This window comes from Tupaia chinensis, unplaced genomic scaffold (genome assembly GCF_000334495.1).
Source record: "Tupaia chinensis unplaced genomic scaffold, TupChi_1.0 Scaffold146740_1, whole genome shotgun sequence".
Taxonomy (NCBI): domain Eukaryota; kingdom Metazoa; phylum Chordata; class Mammalia; order Scandentia; family Tupaiidae; genus Tupaia; species Tupaia belangeri.
The window spans coordinates 1,348,550-1,362,143 of record NW_006206595.1 but is presented as its reverse complement, the minus strand read 5'-3'; the positions used below and the strand labels follow the sequence as shown (position 1 = coordinate 1,362,143).

Below are 13,594 nucleotides of genomic sequence, written 5' to 3'. Positions count from 1 at the left end.
AGAAAGAAAGGTGTGGAAAGGAAAATCCAAGCTATTCCCTCCTTGACTGGTGGCCCTGGGCTGAGAGGAGGAGGAATTACAGGGCAGTTTCTGCAGTCCCTTACAAGTGTCTTCACAGCCCCTGTCAGGTCATTAGTCTTAGACTGAGTAGGTTCGAAGACAGTAGATGCAGGAGAGACCTTTCCTGCAGCAGAGATGGTACGTAACTTCATGCTGCTCCTTGAGGTGTGGAGGGACCTGTGCCCTCAGTCCTCAGCACCTTGACTCCTGGTGGGCCCTGAATGTGGTCTGCTTCTCTTTGCTGTCTGTCTTCAGTGCTGAGAGGGCCTGGGGGCCGTGGAAAGAGCACTTTTAGAGCCAGACTCCACCTCATGGAGGCAAGTGTGACCTCCCCGCCTGTGTCTACCTGAGGGGAAGGTGGGAATGTGGAGCTGGCGTCTGAGAGGGCCTCAGGGCACACAGCACAGCAATGCTTCCTCCTGCTGGCCTCATGGGCTCCTGCAGGCGGGGAGCTGTGTCCGTTTCCCACACAAGAATATGGAGGCCAGAGTGACACTAAGGTCAGGGTGAGGATCTCTGCCGAGCGTGCCTGAGCGTCAGAAGTCTGGTCTCTGCCTCCTCTTGTTCCCTCATGGCCTGTGTCTGGCTCTTCTGCCTTCTGGCCCTCAGCCCACCTCTTTTCTTCCTGGGTTTGCCTTGCCCCCTTTCGGTTCTTCCCTTCAGCTCTATCTCCTGTGTCCTCGGTTTCCCCGCCTTCCTCTCTCTTCCTTCATTCACTAAGCATTAAGTTAGATGAAAGGGATTATTTAGGAAACTAAGAAATGTATGGGTACATCCTGGACCCCTGGATAATCCTCTGAGGTGTCTTCTCTGAAATATCTCTGGGACTTCTTGGTCTTCCTTTCTGACCTCCCTGACAGGCTCAAGAGTCTGTTTTTTTTGTTTTTGTTTTTGTTTTTGGTTTTTTTTTGAGAGTTTTTTGCTATAGGGCGCGTGAGCTCACCAGAAAGACAGAGAGAGACAGAGAGACAGAGAGTGAGAAATCACCTCCCGGGGGGACGGCCACGCTGCAATCCCTTTTCCTCCATTCTCCTCTCGGGATCTTGGGCATGCACGCGCACGTACCCAGTGTTAATTTAAGCCACCGGGACTTGAACTGCGGTCGACTACATGGGAGTCCAGTGATGTAGCCATTATGCTTTCTGCTGGTCCCATAAGAGTCTGTTTTGTGGGCCTGGAATGGACAAGCAAAGTGGTAACAAAACCTGGCTCAATTAACAATGCATCCTGGTGTGTGTGTGTTCTTGGGAAAGAGCTTAACAGGATCTGTTGTCCCTGTCCTTGAAGGACTTGTGGTTAGAGGGGAGGCTGAGTTGTTATCAGCAGTGGTGTGACAAGTGCTGCCCTAGAGGCTTAAATACAATACTGGAAGTTAGGAGGAGAACATCAGAGAAGGCTTCACAGAAGAGGTGATAGCTGAGATGGGTTTTGAGGGATGAACAGGAGTTTGCTGGGTTCACAAGGGGGTGGGGAGAAAGGCAGCTCTGCTGTCAGAGGGACCACCATGGACAAAACCATGTTGCCAAGAAAAGATGAGGAAATTATGAGAACTGGCAATAGTTCTGTGTGGCTGGAGTGTAGGGAGTTGGACCCAAACCCCAATGCAGAGGCTGAGCAACATAACCTAATGGTTGGCTTGCCAGCCGTATAAGAGAGGTCCAGAACAGGGCACTGGTTGCTGCTGACGAATGACAAGGGGAGGGCAGGGGCTGGGGGTGTCGAGAAGTGTCCTGGGCCCTCATTTCCTCCCCTCATGCTGGCTCTCCTTCCTTGGGAAACTTACAGAACTGACCCTGGGCTTTGGTCGCCTCATCTATAAAAGGGATGGTGATGCTCTGATTTCCCGAAGGCACGTAAAACAGATCTGTGGTTTCCTGAGGTGCTCGTCAGTACTGAGAGCTGAAGTTTTACAGTCACTCTGGGCCCATGTGACCCAGGAAGGCTTCAGGGAAGAGAAGGGTTTGGTGCTTGGCCTTAAAGAAAGCTAACACATATCGAGCTAAATAAAAAGGGGAAGGGAGAGCTGGGAGAACCACGGGGACAGAGGTCATGACAGTGAAAGCCAAGTCTGGAGGATGGTGTGTCCAGGCAGCTCCTAGGGCCAGGTAGGAGAGAGGCACTGCTTGGCAGGGCAGGAATGTGACTTGTGCTGTCAGGAGGTGCCTGAGAGCGGCTCAGAGCACCAGCACATGAACATGCTCCACAGTCGCTCCCTTTCCAAGCTTCTGTGGTGGGGAGCAGACCCAGCTGGAGAGGGCCTGGAACTGCAGGGGCAGGGTCTGGGAGTCAGGAACATGCAAATGAGATGCAAACACACGTAGGTCAGCCCCACCCCCTGCAACGCTGCAGAGGTCTGTTTTGTTTGGGGTTGAGCCAGAGGGGCAGAGGGTCCTGTACCCTTCACCTGCCTTGCCAGGGTCCTCTTGCCTCATCAGCTAAGCCTGGCCAGACACAGAACACAGTCCTCCACTGCCCGTTCCATCTCCAGGCCCAGGCGTTGTCCTGAGCTGGACCCTGCCCCTACTGTTTGTTCTTCCCTGAGGACTGGCCTGATCTTGAGGGAGCTTCCCGAAGCCCACAGGAAGAGACTGAATTTTCCTGAGAGTGAAGGGCAGGTCAGGAAGATGACCTGAGACCCAAGTGCCTGGGATGGGGTCACAGGCAGGGAGATGGAAAGGCAAGACAGCTTGTAGAGAGGCCAGAAGAAAGCAGAGCTTCCTAGGAAGAGGGGTGGATGCAGCCCCAGTGAGCAAGGGGTGCCCCAGAGACTCTGAGGGACACATTCCTGTAGAGACCCGGAGAGACAGAGGCTGACCAAGAGCCTGGGACACTCCGTAGCGCCTCTGCCGGCTTCCTCTCGCCTGTCTGCCTGTCTCCGGCTGATGGTCCCTTTGTCTGTCTAGCTCTTTGTTTGTTTGTCTCTTTGTTCGCCTGTCTCCCTCCCAGGTTGCCCTCTCTTTCTCCTCTGCTGTCTGTCTGTTGGTCCACACCTCTCTGCCTGTCTGTCTCTTTGGAGAGAAGACTGCCTGCTGGGCTCCTGGGACCCCTGGGCCCTCGTCTCCAGGTCTTGGACTGGCTCTTGCCTTTCCCCCTCCTGACTTAGGGTCTCAGTTTCTTCCTGTCTAGGGTGACCCCACCCTCTAGCTCCTACCACGTTTATAAAGCTCAGGAGTGTGGACAGTGACCGTATTTATGATTTCTCAGGCATTGTAACAAAGGCCTTAGTGCATCCGAGGGGCAATATTTTTCTTTGGCTTTTAAGGACGAAGCAAGAAGACAATAAGGTCTGCAGCATGAGGCACAGTGGTTAGACATTCAGAGGGACTTCCCAAGGGCAGTGTGGGGAGTATCAGAGCAGGTCAGCTGATGGGGTTAAACAACTGCCTGCATGCTCTCCCAAGGATGAGCCGCGACTCCCTCATCCATGTAGTCTAAGGAGCAGGCGTCGGGTGCTGCGAGGGAGCAGAGGAGGCGAGGGTGCAAGCCTTGCCATCACCTGGCCTAGGCTCCCACCTGCACAACCTCTCAGGTGACTGGGAGAGCGTCTCCAGGGGAAAAGGGGTGAGAAGGAAGTGCTGTGTCTCCCCATCTCCACCCAGTGTCCCCACCACCTTCCCAAGCTCAGGACCACCCCGCCCCCCGCCAATCCGTGAGAGATGGCTGCTGGGGACGGAGTGATGTATGTAATGCAGATAAAATGTCAGCAATTCTAAATGGGTCCGGAGATGCAGCCGTGGGGGGGTGGGGAGGGAGAGAGGGCGGTGCAGGGGGGAGAGAGGAAGGGAAAATGAGATGTGGGTCCTCACCAGGGACAGCGGCAGGGGCAGACACCCCCTCCCCCCAGCAAAGGCCAGAGGAGGGGTGGGCCCAGGAGGCAGGAGCCCAAATGAGATTTTGAAGAGGGAGCTGGAGGCTGGGGGGGTGGCGGTGGGGCCGGAGCTGCTGATGTATAGCGGTTTCATAACTTCCTCAGTATTAAAGGCAGGTTCATGGGGAGGGCAGCGCCATTAATCACCAGGCTGAATGGGGCTGGGATTTGCTGAGAGGCGCGCTTGCTGTCTGCTGCGCCTGCCTGGCTCAGAACGGGCGGGGGCTGGCAGGGATGCCCCTTCCGAACTAAGGGGTAAGACCCTAGGACCCTCTTCTCGGTGTTGGGCAAGTGGGTCCTTGCCGGTAGGGGAGGGGGTGTAGAGACTGGGGACCCCGACAGGAAGGAAGAGAAGGAAGAGGAGGGTTGTGGCAGGGTCTGGGAGAAAAGGGTCAGGGCTGGTGGGAATGATTGGGGCAGAAGCTGAGGGGATCCTGCCGGAGAACTGGAGAGGGAGGATTGTGCATTTGAACGTGAAATTGATCACATGTAAATATAATGCAAATGACATGCAAACGAGCGCAGGATTTCTCTGGGTCCACAGCTCAGGCATTCTTTCTTTCTGGGGCCAATTTGCATCCAGTTCTATGCCCGGTGACTGTTTCTTCATTATTAATATTTTCAGAGGGAGAATTCAAAACCTCACTTGTTCAGGGGGAGGGGTGGTTAAGGTGGGACTGGTCCTCAGGGATCCCTGGGAAAAGATGAGGCCCCCACAAGATTGGGAACATCAGGAAATTCGACAATGCCTGAGTGACAGTCAGGGGCCTGAGTGGTAGGACTTCTGTGCTACATGCCTGAATTGATGGGGGTCGAAGAGGCAGAGGCTCACCAGTAAGCAGAAACCTGGAGACAGACAGAGCCCCACAGCTGCCCCAACAGGCCATGAGCAGAGACAGGAGCACGTCATGTGTCCTGTGAGGCAGGTGTCACCCTCCGCTCCTCCAGGTGAAGACCCAGATGACCAGCCGGGTTCAGAGAGAATGCTCTTCTTAAGGTCACACTGCTGGTAAGTGCAGACCCCCAAGTCTGAGTTTCCCTGCAAGTTAAGTGCTCCTTCCATCCTGCCATACGAGCATCCCTGATGAGATAAGACAAAAACAGAGCAGACGTTCACGTTTTCCATAGAAATTTATGGAGCACCTGTTAGGTATGAGGCAGCGGCCCGTGCTCAGAAGAGAGAGCACGGAGTGCTGATCTCGCAGAATGTAGCCCAGAGAGCCTTAGGACATTGTAGCTATAAGTGAAACACTTAACAGGTGGTGACAAGGGGTACCAGGGAGGGCTAGGTGAAGGGAGGACCACAGAGTGCTTCCACGGAGGTGGCCTTGGGAACATATTCAGTGGGAAGGACAGTCCAGGAAGGGACACCATGGGCTATCGTGAGGACTGCATGGAATGCCCCAGTGCGTTGGGGCTCAGAGTGTGGTGAGGTGTGAGGGCAGTCAAGCTGAGATGGTAACGGGACGGGCAGGACATGAGAGGGCTGGAAGGCCAAGGGGTGAGGAAGTTACCTGGAGGCCAGCCGGGAGTAGGAAATGGAGCACATCATTGATTCAGGCACTGATTCATTCTCAGGCGATCCCTGCAGGCCATCTGTGTGCCAGGGCTCTCCTGCTAGTCGATGCCAAGATCAGACGTGCTCCCGCTCTTGAGAAAGTTCAGTCAGCAGCAGTGTCCTCAGAGGGTCACGGAGAGGACCAGACGAGAGAGTCCACATGAAGCACTCAGGGTGGTGTAGCAGGAGCACACAGTAAAGGCTCCTTGTGGTTTTTCATCCTTATCACTGTTCTGAAAGGCGTGGAGTGGAGGGTAGAGACGGGAGGGGTCAGCTGTCTGTTGCAAAATGTGTGGAGACATGGAGTGGGCGGGAATGGGGGCCAGGTTCAGCAGGGCCTCAGGGGCAAGAAAAGGCAAGTGGCAGAGTCAGTGAGTGGAGGGCAGGGAAAGTGTGGAGCACCACAGGGGGAGGAGCCAGGCTCAGAAGGCTCATCCGTGGTTCAAGTTCCTGCTCTCTTGTGGGGAGTGCAGGGCAGGCCAGGGCCTCAGTGTTGGGCAGGCCGGATGCTGGGATTCTTGGGTCCCATTTCTACTTTCCTGCTTGGCTCCTTTCTCAGACTGTTTTTTTTTTCCTTTCCTTTTAAAAATTTTCTTAAAGAATTATTTAACTTTATCTATTTGCTTCTTCTTATTATTTAAAATTTGATCAGAGAGGGACACAGTGAGATGACAGAGAGAAAGCAAGCTGCCAGGTACAGGACTCGAACCACAGTCAGCCGTGTGGGACCACCATGCCACCTGCTGACCCCTCGTTTCTTTGTTTTTTAACATTTAAAAAACCCCACAAATGTTTATCTCTTCTGAGAGAGAGAGGTAAACACATTATCCCAATAGAGTCTCGACGCCACAATCTACCGAGTCTTGGCCAGCCCTGGATCATGGGAAGTGATCACGAGACTGAGGGAGGTCTTCAGGTATGAACCTGGAACCTTCAAACCTTCCCGCGAGGGTTGCCTTGCAGTGTTCATTTTACTGCTGCACCACTGTGGGGGTGACTCATCTTGACTCCTTTTCCTGGTTGTTTAATTCGGCCCAACCTGTGGGAGATGCACCTCCCGTTCTGCCAAAATCTGACTTCCATTCTCCCTGCGGTGGGACTTGAGGATCAGTCCAGTCCTGTGTCTGTCTGTCTGTCTGACAATTGTGTGGGCCCCTCAGGATAATTGCTCTGGACAACTCTAACACCGCTGAGACAGATTATCCAGCCTCCTGGCCCTGGCATCTCCCACCACTGCATCAAGCCAAATTACTCAGCCCCCCCAAGCCCTAGGCTCCAGTGAAATCCGATTAGCAGGGAGAAAGCTGCACTGAGCTGACAGCTCCTCCGATAGATAATTGCTTCCCAAGTAAGCGATGCAAATCAGCCCATCCAGCCTGTCCCTGCTTCTCTTCTGGGGACCCAGGAGTCCAGGCCCCAGGAAACAGAGGACACCTGAGTTGAGGAGACTTGGACTCTGCCACCGCCGCCTGCCTCCAGGCATCAATCCATACAGCAGGGCTGTGTTGTCTTGGGGCTGAGGTCGGGGTGGTGGGGTGGTGAGGCTGAACCGGGGAACTCTCTGGCCGTTCGCTTCTACGTTAACTCAGAGGGTGTCACTCTGCCCCCTTTTTCCCACACCTTGGAGAGGAACTCTGTGTACCCATTGCCCTGAAAGGTAGATGAAGGCACAGATAAAGAAGACACAGACAGGGAGGTGGCTGAGCCTGTCGTGAAGTAAGCAGGCAGGGCCGGCTCTGTAGCGCAGTGAAGTGCTGCTCAAGAGAGGCTAGCTTCCAGATGGCAGTTGGACTCCTCGGCCTGGTCGGCCTGAAACACGTGTGTGAGTGCCCAAGTGCTGACAGGCTGGAGGACAAGAGGAAGGAGACCGTGGCGTGACAGACCCTGTAGGAGGTGCTCATCTCTGTCTCACACGTACATACTCTATCACGAATAGGAACCCAAAACATGTTTTTATAAAGAAAAATGGGGAGCACAGCCCAGCTCCCCTCTTTCTCCGGTTCTGAGAAGGAGTGGGGGACTGGGACCTATAGGCCTTCAGAGGCTTGAAGAGTCTGAGTACACCTCGAGATTTTTGTGCCTGCTCAAAGGAAGCATGTCCTGGGGATATAGTGGCCCTTGCTTACATCAGGGACCCCTCTCCTTTCCCCTAAAGCCACTTTTAAGGGTCCGTTAACATGCCTTCCATAACGCCTTTCCTTCCTATATCTTTACCTTAAGTTTTCTCTTTCTGTCATCCCCTCATTCCATCTCTTGCTGTACTCGGATATATAATGGTCCTTTCCTTGCAGTCTTGAACTTGCAGTCCCCAAACCTAGCCCCTATAGGTCACTGCCTTCGCTGAAATCTCCAGGAATGGGCTGCCCAGTCTTGTCCTCTATACTTGTGTTTCTGATATGGCTCTGGGGCCTGAATCGTGGGTACCCACAGTAGCATCTTCCAGAGACACTGGCCACGGTCATAGCAACAACTCACCTTTCCGGAGCACGGGTTCTGTGCTGGGCACTCCCTTAAACACCTTATGTAACTATGTCACTCAATGATCATGAAAGAAGACATAGGCTATCCTGCTAACCTAATGGTTAAGGAGGCCAGATCCCACGTGGCCAAGCACGGTTCAAATTCCAGCCTCAGAGGCTTGAAAACTATGCCAGGCATTTGTGTGTGCATGTCCAAAATTCCCAACAGGATCGAGAAATGGAGGAGAAGGGACTGAGGCATGATAGCACCCCACTGGGGGTGCTTTTTCCCTCTTCTTTTCTGGTCTGTTTCTCTGGGGCAACTACATGTACCCCCTGGCAAATAAATTTTTTTTAAAAGATGACATAGATTACAATGATGATCACTTTTGCAATCAAGATAACTGAGGCATAGAGAAATTAGGTAGCTTGCCAAGGTTACCATCAGCAGGTAACAGAGCTGGGATTTCAACCCAGGCACCCTGATTTGAAAGCACACACACCAAAGGCCTCTGCTGGGTGGCCTTTCTTCTCCAATGTTCTTTTAATGTTTGTTGGGTTGACTGAGAGGACCTAGAGGAGTAGAGTGGAGAAAGGTGGCCATGCTGAAAGTTAAACACCCAGAATGCCCACGGGGTTCCCCAGGCCAGAGCAGTGAACAGGTGCTGACCCACACGACACCTGGCACTTAGGGAAGGGGAAACACAGCCATCTTTTTCTGTAATTCCCAGTCTTTGTTTTCTGCAGCTAGGGCCCTGGCAGCTAGATAGGCCTTCATACTGGACATGCCGAGAGGCCTTGGAAGGCATGAAAGATCTGGAAGTCAGAGCTAGGACCTCTACAGGCCGATAGATGGCGCTCATGGCCCAACGCAGCCCCAGCAGCCCAAGGAAAACAAGTGAGCATGTTAACCCCTTCTCGTCTGAGCTCAGGCGGGAGAAGCAGGCTAGTGAGTGGAGAGGGCCCAGTCCTAGGATGGTGACCTGGCTCTCCAGGCTCTTAACCAGGCCACGGGTAAGAGGCCTGCTTCACAGGCTCTACTCATGAATCGCCCTCAGCCAGCCCCTGTAAGACTTCCCAGAGGACCAAGAGACTGAAGAAATGAATGAGGCTGGTTGGGTGGGCCCGCTGAAGCCCATGTTCCATCTCCTGGGCTCTACCTTTTGAAAGCCTCGGGGACTCTTGTTTCTAAGCACCCCCTCTTCAGGAGACTGCCTCACCTCCATCTTCCCAGAGAGGGACTCACTGGTGAGGAGGAGCAGCTTAGACAAGAATCAGAAAAGACCCCCAGTCCCCTGAGGTCAACTGTAGGGACTCACTGTAGGCTGTCCAAGCCTCAGTTCCTCCTTATATATATATATATCTGTGCTTTCTCTCTGAGCTCCCTGAGGTGGATGGGCTTATGGGGACAGAAATAACAATATAATTCTTCCAGGCAGTTGAAATCAGGGGTCGGGTTCCTGGGGAAATCTCTGCTTGTCACTCATTTCATTCATTGTTGTCCTGTCAGAAGCAGGCTTGGGGCTGTGAAGAGGCTGCCAAGATACTAAACTGGGAGTTGTGGGCAAGCAGGGGCAGAGAGGAGGCCAGAGGGTTATCCAAGGGACAGTAGAGATCCTAGAATTTCTTTCTTCTCACTTTTTAAAACAATTTTTGCTATAGAGGGTATGTACTCATCAGAAACACACACACAAAGAGAGAGAGAGAGAGAAAATCGCCCCTCTCCGTAAGGAGGATGGCCACGCTGCAATCCGTTTTCCTCCATCCTCTTCTTGGAATGTTGGGCATGCACACATGCATACCTAGTATGTTCTTTAAGTCACCAGATCTGGGACTTGAACTGCACAGTTGGCCATGTGGGATCCAGCTACCTTAACCACCATTCAATCTGGCTGGCTCCCTCTTTATGTAAAAAAAAAACGTCAACTTTACAGAGAGAGGAGGAGAGAGACAGAGAGAAAGGCACACCTAACAGGATTTCAACACCACCATCCACCCTCGTTTTCAATTGGCCTAGATCATAGTTGTGCACACACTCAGTATGCCCAGAGAGGGCCTAGGATGCAAACCAGGACCCTTCCCATGTGGGTTTAGATGTGCCACCACTGCACCATCACCCAGTTCCTGATCCTAGAATTTAAAAAAAATTGCCAGAAAGTGGGCTCACCAGAGAGACCCTGAGAAAAGAGAGAGGGAGAAGGCACCCCAGTCGAGTGTGGCCACGCTGCAACCCCTTCTACTCCATTCCGTCAGGGTTTGGGGCATGAACGCACATATGACCAGTGTGTTTTTCAAGTCACCAGGGCTGGGATTCAAAGTCACGTGGGTTCTGGCTCTCTTAACCACTAGGCCATGGGGCTGGCACTGATCCCAAAATTCTTAGGCAATGAGATGACAGCACAGTGTGGTTTGCTCTCCCCCTTGTTCTTGTTCAGAGATACACAAGTGCATAGATACAGGGAGATAGGGAACCTGTTCTAGAAACATAAATACTCTTGGGACTGGCAGTTGGCATGGTGGTTGAGGTGCTGGACTCCCACATGGCCGACCACGGTTTGAGTCCTGGACCTGGAGATTTGCTTTCCAACTTTTCCTCTCTCACTCTCTCTCTGTCTCTCTCTGGTCAAAATTAAACAAATAATAATGATAATAAGTGAAATAAAATAATTATTTTTTTTAAAAGAAACATAAATACTGTTATTTCAGTCATTCCAGAGAAAGAAGCAGAGGAAGGGTGATATTCACAGAAGGAGACAGAAAAACACAGATGTGAAGAGAAAGGTATACAAGAGACTAGAGACAGAGATACATTTACATAGGCTGAGAAAGGTGAAGCCACAGAGGGACCAGCAGTTAGTGTAATCGCTGAACTCCCATGTAGCTGACTGCGGTTTAAGTCCCGGACCTGGTGGATTAAATTCACGCCAGGCGCATGTGCATGCGTGCCCAAGATCCTGAGAGGAGAACGAAGGAGAAGGGATTGTGGCGTGGCCATCCCCCCTGGGGGGTAATTTCTTGCTTTCTGTCTGTCTCTCTCTGTCTTTCTGGTGCGCACAGGCACCCCACAGCAAAAACCTCTCCAAAGGAAAAAAAAAAAAAAAGAAGAAAGGTAAAGCCACAGAGAGGGGGAGAATCTGGTACAAATTAAAGTTCAGGAAATAGTGGACTTCATGAGGTATATGATTAATCCAGTTTCCCAAGTCTTGCAAGGGTGGGGGTGGTTCACTGGTTTTCTTTCCTACCATCTACAAGGGAGACTTTGCTTCTGTGACCATCGGAGTCCTAGCTGTGCTCAGGAGGTAGGAGCAGGAACAATCTAGAAGATAACTGGCTTTGGGGGGGTTTATAGTCCAAGGAAAGTATTATAGTCAGGACACAGAAAGAGATACAGAAAGAGGACAAGAGTAAAACTAGGAATAGGAGAGCTTTACATTAATATTGGGATGAGAAGGTGGGGAGAATGGACTGGTAGGTACAGCCATGGGATTAGGATGGGTGAAAGGCAGCTTCCTGGAGTATTTGAGTATTTGAGGGGAAGAGTTGGAAGAAGTGTGATGGTTAATTTTTTTAAAGAAAGAGAATATTTATATTATTTTATTTATCATTATTTTTTCAACTTGATGAGAGAGAGAGATGAGAAAGCAAGCCACCAGGTCTGAGATTTGAACCATGGTCAACTATGGGGGAGTCCAGCTCCCCAACCACCATGCCACCTTTGATGGCTAATTTTATATGTCCACTTGAGTGGACATATACCAGATAGCTCGGAAAACATTTTGGGTAAGTCTGTGAGGATGTTTCAGAAGAGATCAGCATTTGAATTGGCCGACTGAGTTAAGAAGATCACCTTACTAATGTGGGTAGACATTATCCTACTCTATCCTACTCTTTTAGTTCCCCGAAGACCCCAAAACCAGAAGGCAGCCAAATTTTCTCTCTCTCTTCATGACTTGGGACAGCCATCTTCTCCTACCATATGGTTCTTGTGCTTCCGGGTTCTGAGACTCATACCAGTTGGCCCCTCCACTCCTTCTCATGAGACTCAAACTAAATTACCTCATTGGCTTTCCTGGTTTTCCAGTTTACAGAAGGCAGATCAGCAGATTGTGAGATTTGTTGACCTCCGTAATTCTGTGAGTCAATTCCCATAATACATCTCCTCACATAGAATGATAAATATATATCCTGTGGTTCTGTTTATTTGGGGAACCCTGACTATTACAGGAGGTTATAGGGCCGGGCAGAGAGCAAGGCAGAAGAGGGAGAGAAGTGAAAATGGTCACGCTGTGAAAAGGAGCCTGGACAGTAATGTGGGATGCTTGCTACTAGATGCCAGAAATGACTATGCAGGTCCAGAACTCTATATTCTGTAATGACCTTTGGAGCACTGCAAAGGAAAGGTCTCATATCTGGGCAGTAAAAGGTCTAGAAATGGTCAACCTTACCCCTAATACCCGCAGGTGATTGAGGCATAGCTTCCCGAGCCTCAGTCCTTGGGGGAAAGGTGCTGTGAACAGACTTTTGAAAAAGTGATACCCGTTAGAGCTAGAACGCAGTTTCTCACTTCTGAAGACTTCTTACCAAACCCTGACGGAAAAGATAAACTACAAGCCCCAGCACCACTTAGAACTAATCTAGAGCCCCTTCCGGGCACTTGAGCATTTCCGACGGAAGTGACCGCGGTTATGCCAGTCTCCTTCCCTAAACAACGCGGACTACGATTCCCAGTGTCCTCAGCGCCGGGGTGGGGAGAGGAACCGGAAACCGGATGGGGCGCTGGAGCAGGTGAGGAAGTGGGAGGCCGCGAGCCCAGGTCTCTGCGTGCTGCTGGGGGCTTCCCGGGCTGTGCGGGCGGAGCGAGGGTAGGCGGGAAGTGTTCTGGCTCCGCCTGAGCCTAGGCCGGGTGCAGAGGGGATCCGAACTCACGGAACTGCCTGGGTCAAGGCTTTCCGGTCGGCGGAGCACGCGGGGGCAGATGGAGGTTTCGTGTGGTGCCTTATTCTTCGGGCCCCTTGGGACCGTGAGGAGGAATGAAGTGATCTTTTTGAGTCCATTTTCAGCTAATACCGTTTTTGGTTTAATGGTTTGCCGTTGACATCGCGAACTCCCGGAGTGCCTACAAGGGACAGGGAGTGTCGTGCATTCCTTCTTCACTTCCCTGAATTTGAAGGCGGAGAAGCCTGCCATCAGTCTGGCCTCAGTGGGTCACCCCGTGCTGTCTTTGCAGTTAATAGGATGTGACACCCAATTTTATAAAGTGTCTTCATTTCTTAAGCTTCTGGCTCTTGGCGACTTTAGGTAGAACTTTGAATTTCTGTTTTGGGCTCCCTTTGCTGTAGTAGTTTGTCAGGATAGTAAAGCTCAAATCACATTGTATTACAGTTACCCGCCCTCTTGGTATGTGGATTTCAGAAAGTTTCCAGAAAAGCGATATTGAAGTACAAGTTTGTTTTGGTGCCCCTCCCCCCCAAAAAAGAAATTGACATTTATACATAGTAGGGTTTTTTCTATTTTCCATGAATTTTTTTAAAGATTCATAGTTTATGAACTTACTTAAAGGCGGGCCTATATTTTATTCATTTCTTCTTTCTTTCTTTTTTTTTTTTTTTTTTTTTTTTGGGGGTTTTTTTTTTTGGGGGCTGTTTCTTC

The 13,594-nt window shown here is 51.3% G+C and overlaps 1 protein-coding gene across 2 annotated transcripts in view; it reads left to right on the top strand.

Moving 5' to 3' along the window:
- The first annotated feature begins 12,666 nt into the window (after positions 1–12,666).
- The window catches only part of SMUG1 (single-strand-selective monofunctional uracil-DNA glycosylase 1), an 8,556-nt gene continuing 7,628 nt past the window's right edge, over positions 12,667–13,594 (top strand). The window contains exon 1 of one of the 2 annotated variants that reach the window (XM_027768514.1): positions 12,667–12,730. The gene's annotated coding sequence lies outside the window, so the exon portion shown is untranslated. The other variant, XM_027768515.1, reaches the window with a different exon arrangement.